Here is a 7500-nt window from a genome sequence, read left to right on the forward strand (position 1 = left end):
GGCAGGATCAACCAGGGAGCTGGCTGGCTCGAGAGCCGAAACCGAGCGTCGTAGCCCGCCGCCGACGAGTGCGGCCTGCGGGACACAGACTTGCTTTGCTCCGTTGGCCGACCGAGTGGCCGCCAACTAAAATTTCATAGGCCGCCGAGCACGGGCTCTCACCCGGCCGGACGGGCCTTCACTAGGGATCGGGTCCCTTCACCATCCATCGTCACATCTCCACTTCGACCGCTGCCGAGGTCGGCAGGACCGTACGAGAGGCGTACGATGCTACATTTTCACGCCCGAGCAAGGGCGAGCGGTTACCAACATTACTGAGCGCCGCATATGAGCATGAACACTGGGTGTGCAGAGGCTCGCAGCATTGCAGTCGCGGGCAGGCAAGCTGCCGCTCTCAGTGTATCGGGCGGCGAGTATCTCAGGGTACTAAGGGGGTCCGGCAGATCACAAAATGGCCTCCACAGCGCCAGCGCCCGGCCGCCGCTTCGACCAAACTGGGCAGTCCGCGTGCGGGTGCGACCCATATGGCGATGTGAAGTGGTATCGTAAATTACGATAACCATTCCAGGGTGATGTAATCCGGACGGGTGCACTGCGTGATGATGGATTTAATGCCAAATAGAAAGTAATTAAGAAGAGATTAGGGAAAAGGTCGCGACCGAAAGCTTTCTTCGCTTACGCTGCCTGAACTGTCAGCGTTAGGCCCAAGGTGTAAGCGTACGAATTGTAGAGCGTAAAAAGCTGTACAAAAATGTCCGCGACGGCATACATCTATTTCCAACCCTTTACCCCCTACAAGCGGCCATCCGGATAAAAAATGAGCACCTTCAAATTAAAAAGTTTTTCCGAGATAGTTCACGAATTTTCCAAACAAGATAAATCGTTCATCCTCCGTTAGAGCTGTATAGGGAAGACAACAACCTTTAAAGTACATTTGTGTGTGTGCGCGCGTGTGTGTGCGTGCGTGCGTGCGTGCGTGCGTGCGAACGTGTGTGTGCGCGCGCGCGTGTGTGTGTGTGTTAAGACAGACCGAGCAGACCAACAGCCAAGGTAATGACCACCAGACTTATTTTTCTGTAGCTACCTCCGCAGACTTACACGAGGGGAAGGTCCTTATTTCTAATTATGTAACCAACCTTTCCTGAAATGTAAATTTTCGTTCAGCTTTTGTAAAATTTCATAAAGTTTTCAACTGCAAACCGCGGATAGAGAGTGCTTCACCATCTCGAGTTCCCTTCAACTTAGTTTGAGGCGACTACGATTTTGTGACTGTTTTTCTTTCCTGTAATGTATTAAATTAACCTCCATTCGAGTCACCACAGTAGATTGGGCTTAGCCCCTGTATCACTGGGCCGGGAGCCCCGTTAGGATTTTATTCTTCAATATCTAGGAGTATACGCGTCCATTCATTTTGTGTTCGGGCCATTAATTTAACCCGTTATTCTTATTCCACAAAGGTCCAGTAGGTTGGCTATTAGATACCCCTGCGTACTAACTTTTGTTAATTGTAAATTGTGCCTGGAGAGGCCAGATATTGTAAGGGGTTGTGTAAGTTTGCCCTTAGCGAGCTGTAAGTGATTAGTTAAAGTTGGAGAACAGGTAAGCTCTTTTACCGTGTTTCCTAAATTCAACTGCAATATTGAGGTGCTTCTCTGGAAGGCTGTGAAGTTGTTGGAGCAAAGTGCTCTTAAATTGTCTAAACATAAGAGAGTTTGCAAAATTTTGTAAACCGGATCTGGTATCTCAGAATTTGTAAACTAAGAGCTTGAAGCCCCGATCTGTAAAATTCCCTAATCTGGGGTTTTCCAGTTATTGTTTCAAGATGGCTATTTGTACCTGTCACTTTATTAGTTCACCAAGTGAAAAGTGTGTTAAGTTTGAGATTCTAAAAGAAATGTAACCTATGTTAAAGTTTTAAGTTAATTTTTGGTATAGTAGTTAGACCCATTCCACCCAGCACCTTCTTTCACCTCTTTCTGCTCCAAGGATTTCTCCGTCACAATAATAATAATAGTTCCGAGGTTATGGTGGAACAGCAGGGAGTAGGCAATGTGTAATGAGACGACGCAGACTAGTAGACGGGGCAATTGCATGATGGACTGGGTTCCAGCTCAGCGATTCGCCACGCAAAGAATGTGAAGGAACACATTGCGATAGAGGTTTAGGTGGGTATGTCATCTGACCCACGGCTGTGGCTGATAGCGGCATCATGGGTGGAAGGGGTTCCCTCATTACCAGGGGATGCCGTGATCAGCCAGTTGCTTTCCTTTTTGCTTTTGTTTTTAGATGTATGCAGTATAACTTTAGATTTAGCGAAGGGTGGTGCAGCTTACGGTCCGGCTTTCCGCCTCTACTGCGACACCAAGTTAGAGTAGTGAAGAGTGGTGCTGCTTACGGTCTGGTTAACCGCCTCTGCAGCGCCTCCAAATTAGTTAGAGTACTGGAGTTAGTGGTTTTATAGTAGATATGGTTTGTTTAGTGTACGGTGGCGTTGCCCATGGCATGGTTATCCGCCTGTGTGACGCCACTAAATTAGAAGGGTATGTGGTTAGTAGTTTAAGGGGCGTAGATTAGTGATTGTTTGTCTAAAGTTTTGTTTTTTTTGTTTCTGTGTATTTATTGCCTGTAATGTATTGCACCCTTGTCGCGTGACAAGGGTCCTAAAGTTCTCCTTCCCCCTCCCCTTCTTCTTCTTCTGCTTTGTTACTAATATTATTAATGAATTTGTTTCCGTTCCCCTTTGATTGTGGTAACGGTCCGACATAGTCCATAGGCATTCCATGGGTCGAGACGGTTGATGCTATGACAATAGCCCAAGCTTAGTGGACAAGGTGGGCTTACTAAGCAAGCAAGATTTAAAATCATCCACCATTTCCCTAATTTCACAGCCCACACCCTTCCAAATAAACATCTCTCGGATCGTACGTTAACTTCTCTAGTTTTCTTTTCTTTTCTTTTCTTTTCTTTTCTTTTCTTTTCTTTTCTCTGTAAGGATGACTGAAGAACAAGAAGAGAATGCTATACAGGAGGGTCAAAAATTCTCCTTTCTCCTCCTCTCTTACCCCTCTTCTTCTTATTCCTTATCAACACCTACTTCTTAAGGAAGATTGAAGAATAAGAAGGATTTAGCGGGTCTTAAAATTCCCTTCTCCTTCTCTTCGTTTTATCTTTTAATTCCTCCTAGCATGTATCCCGCGAGCGTGCAGTTTCCGCATTGCAGGGATAGTATTTACAGTGTTGATGACGATTCGTACGGTGATGATGATGATGGCAAAAGTGCTCTATTTTTTTGTTCGTTACCTTATTCAGTAAAGAGAGAAAATAAAATATTCTCAAATTTTAGTATATTTACTTGATCCTAATAAGTCGGTTCACCAGCCCCCTCCCTTTCGACCCAATGCGCATCTCCCCAGTCTGCTCCACGGAAATCACAGTACAACTAAAACAAAATAATAATCATAATAATAAAGATAATTCCGAAGCACAATTCGCGGCGAATAATTCTGTTTTAAATTTGCACTAAACTAAGTTTAAAAAATCGTCGTTCGTATGGTTCTTCTTCTCTTCTTGTAATTCTTTGTAATTTCTCTTTTCCTCTTCTTCTTAAGGAGGACTGAACAAGTAGAGAAAATATACAGGAGGGTCTTAAAACATTCATTCCTCCATGTCGTTATCTCTTCTTCTTCTTCTTCTTCTTCTTCTTCTTCTACATTTTCCTTAACATCATCATACTACTTTTTAGAAAGATTGAAGAAGAAGAGAAAATATACAGGAGTGTCTTAAAATTCTGCTTCCACCTTGTCTTTCTCTTCTTCTCCGTTAACGTCTTCTTAAGGAAGATAGGAGAACAAGAAGAGAAAATAAACAGGAGGGTCTTAAAACGTTCCTTCCTCCTTGCCGTTTTCTCTTCTTATTCTTCTTATTCTTTCTCTACAACATCATCATATTACTTATTAGGAAGATTGGAGAGGAAGAGAAAATATACAAGAGGGTCTTAAAAATCTGCTTAAACCTTGTCTTTTTCTCTTCTTCTTCTTCTTCGTTACCTTCTTCTTTACAAAGACTGAAGAACAAGAAGAGATAATATAGAGGGGTGGTCCAAAAGTATTCCTATTGTTTTTTCTTCTTCTTCCCCTTCTTCTACTTGAGGAACGTTGAAGAACAAGAAGAGAAAAATATACAGGAAGTTCTTACAATTCTGCTTCCTCCTAGTTTTCTCTTCTTCTTCTTCTTCTTCTTCTTCTTCTTCATTTTCTTCTCCTGCTTATGATGATTATTATTCCTTAACATCTTCTCAGGAAAGATTGGAAAAGAAGAAGAGAAAACATAGAGGATGGTCTTTTAAATGGTCCTTCCTCTTCCTCTTCTACTTTCCTTCTGCTCCTTCGTTATCTTCTTTTCTTTTCTCCTTACGGAAGACTGAAGAACAAGAAGAGAATGCTATACAGGAGGGTCATTAGTTCTCCTTCCTCCTCCTCTCTTACCCTTCTTATTCCTTATCTACACCTACTTCTTAAGGAAGATTAAAGCATAAGAAGGAATTACCGGGTCTTAAAATTCCCTTCTCCTTCTTCTCTTCGTTTTGTCTTTTAATTCCTCCTTTCATGTATCCCGCGAGCGTGCAGTTTCCGCATTGCAGAGATAGTATTTACAGTGTTGATGGCGATTCGTACGGTGATGACGATGATAATGGCAAAAATGCTATATTTTTTGTTCGTTACCTTATTCAGTAAAGAGAGAAAATGAAACATTCTCAAATTTAGATAAATTTACTTGATCCTAATAAGTCGGTTCGCCAGCATCCCCCCCCCCCCCCCTTCGACCGAAAGCGCATCTCCCCAATCTGCTCCACGGAAATCACAGTAAATAATCATAATAATAAAGATAATTCCGACGCACAATTCGCGGCGAAGGATTCTCTTTAAAATTTGCATAAAACTAAGTTTTAGAGATTTTCTTCTCGAGTAAATACATTCAGATTAATTTTATAACCTGTAATTATGAAATACACATTATACATGAGAATGTCACATTAACTAAAGTTTTTGTTGCCATGCACAACACTGAAAATATCTCCCCATGCAATAAATCTTGACTACTAATAATGAATCATTCACTCACTCACCCTAGCTGGCAGCATTTCAGCCGATCACGTTGCCGACGACGGAAGCTATACTTCCTCGGCCAGCGCGGCTCTCCTCCCGGCCAGCAGCCTCGCGGAGCATGTCAGCCCGACCATTCCAGCCATCAGCTTATCCGCGATGGCAGCTGCCCTGGCCGTCAGAGCTGCCCGACCGGCGCGGAAGCTTCTCGACGTCGTTCCACGTAATGACAGTCACCCAAGCCTCGGCCTACGACCACAAACACTATTATTAATAAATTTAGTAATCATACTGATGACATAAATGAATCCGAGTAATTCATACATATAATAAAAAATAATTATAATAATAATAATAATAATAATAATAATAATAATAATAATAATAATAATAACAACAACAATAATAAAATAATCATCACCATGACAAAACTCTCACTTATAATTACCGGTAAATTGGATTGCCCCGTCGGATACGCACTCACGGCTACGATAAGATAGGCAGGGCTACTCCCGCCGTTTTCACCCACTCAGGTCCCTGCAGATCAACCGAGCTACACCCGGGCCCCGAATGCTACTCAGTGGTTAGCTCCACGCCAGGCCACCTTTGCACCCGAAATGAAGGTTGTAGTATTTTGTTTACCGCGCTTTGAGCGATTGCAGCCGTCGCGTACCTTAAGAGAGTCCCATCTACTCCCGCCGTATACACGCGATCGGGTACCTAAAGAGAGTCCAGGTTACTCCCGCCGTTTACCCGCGCCTGGCCACATTAAGATAGGCAGGGCTACGCATTGAGCGATTACAGACCCCGCGTACCTTAAGAGAGTCCCATCTACTCCCGCCGTTTACCCGCGATCGGGTACCTTAAGAGAGTCCAGGTTACTCCCGCCGTTTACCCGCGCCTGGCCACATTAAGATAGGCAGGGCTACGCATTGAGCGATTACAGACCCCGCGTACCTTAAGAGAGTCCCATCTACTCCCGCCGTTTACCCGCGATCGGGTACCTTAAGAGAGTCCAGGTTACTCCCGCCGTTTACCCGCGCCTGGCCACATTAAGACAGGCAGGGCTATGCTGTGAGCGATTACAGCTGCCGGGTACCTTAAGAGAGTCCCATCTACTCCCGCCGTTTACACGCGCCTGGCCAGAAAAAGATTGGCAGGGCTACGCATTGAGCGATTACAGACCCCGCGTACCTTAAGAGAGTCCCATCTACTCCCGCCGTTTACCCGCGATCGGGTACCTTAAGAGAGTCCCATCTACTCCCGCCGTTTACCCGCGCCTGGCCACATTAAGATAGGCAGGGCTACGCATTGAGCGATTACAGACCCCGCGTACCTTAAGAGAGTCCCATCTACTCCCGCCGTTTACACGCGCTCGGGTACCTTAAGAGAGTCCAGGCTACTCCCGCCGTTTACACGCGCCTGGCCAGAATAAGATTGGCAGGGCTACGCATTGAGCGATTACAGACCCCGCGTACCTTAAGAGAGTCCCATCTACTCCCGCCGTTTACCCGCGATCGGGTACCTTAAGAGAGTCCCATCTACTCCCGCCGTTTACCCGCGCCTGGCCACATTAAGATAGGCAGGGCTACGCATTGAGCGATTACAGACCCCGCGTACCTTAAGAGAGTCCCATCTACTCCCGCCGTTTACCCGCGATCGGGTACCTTAAGAGAGTCCAGGTTACTCCCGCCGTTTACCCGCGCCTGGCCACATTAAGACAGGCAGGGCTATGCTGTGAGCGATTACAGCTGCCGGGTACCTTAAGAGAGTCCCATCTACTCCCGCCGTTTACCCGCGCCTGGCCACATTAACATAGGCAGGGCTATGCTTTGAGCGATTACAGCTGCCGGGTACCTTAAGAGAGTCCCATCTACTCCCGCCGTTTACACGCGCTCGGGTACCTTAAGAGAGTCCAGGCTACTCCCGCCGTTTACCCGCGCCTGGCCACATTAAGACAGGCAGGGCTATGCTGTGAGCAATTACAGCTGCCGGGTACCTTAAGAGAGTCCCATCTACTCCCGCCGTTTACACGCGCCTGGCCAGAAAAAGATTGGCAGGGCTACGCATTGAGCGATTACAGACCCCGCGTACCTTAAGAGAGTCCCATCTACTCCCGCCGTTTACCCGCGATCGGGTACCTTATGAGAGTCCAGGTTACTCCCGCCGTTTACCCGCGCCTGGCCACATTAAGATAGGCAGGGCTACGCATTGAGCGATTACAGACCCCGCGTACCTTAAGAGAGTCCCATCTACTCCCGCCGTTTACCCGCGATCGGGTACCTTAAGAGAGTCCAGGTTACTCCCGCCGTTTACCCGCGCCTGGCCACATTAAGACAGGCAGGGCTATGCTGTGAGCGATTACAGCTGCCGGGTACCTTAAGAGAGTCCCATCTAC

The 7500-nt window shown here is 46.1% G+C and overlaps 1 non-coding gene across 1 annotated transcript in view; it reads right to left on the reverse strand.

The window, feature by feature from the left end:
• LOC137501107 (small subunit ribosomal RNA) overlaps positions 1-18 on the reverse strand; it is a 1925-nt gene extending 1907 nt beyond the window's left edge. The window contains exon 1 of the ribosomal RNA XR_011018369.1: positions 1-18. This exon is cut by the window's left edge and continues 1907 nt beyond it. This is a non-coding gene — a ribosomal RNA (small subunit ribosomal RNA).
• Positions 19-7500: the final 7482 nt, after the last annotated feature.

Source organism: Anabrus simplex, chromosome 5, assembly GCF_040414725.1.
Source record: "Anabrus simplex isolate iqAnaSimp1 chromosome 5, ASM4041472v1, whole genome shotgun sequence".
In the NCBI taxonomy this organism is placed as follows: domain Eukaryota; kingdom Metazoa; phylum Arthropoda; class Insecta; order Orthoptera; family Tettigoniidae; genus Anabrus; species Anabrus simplex.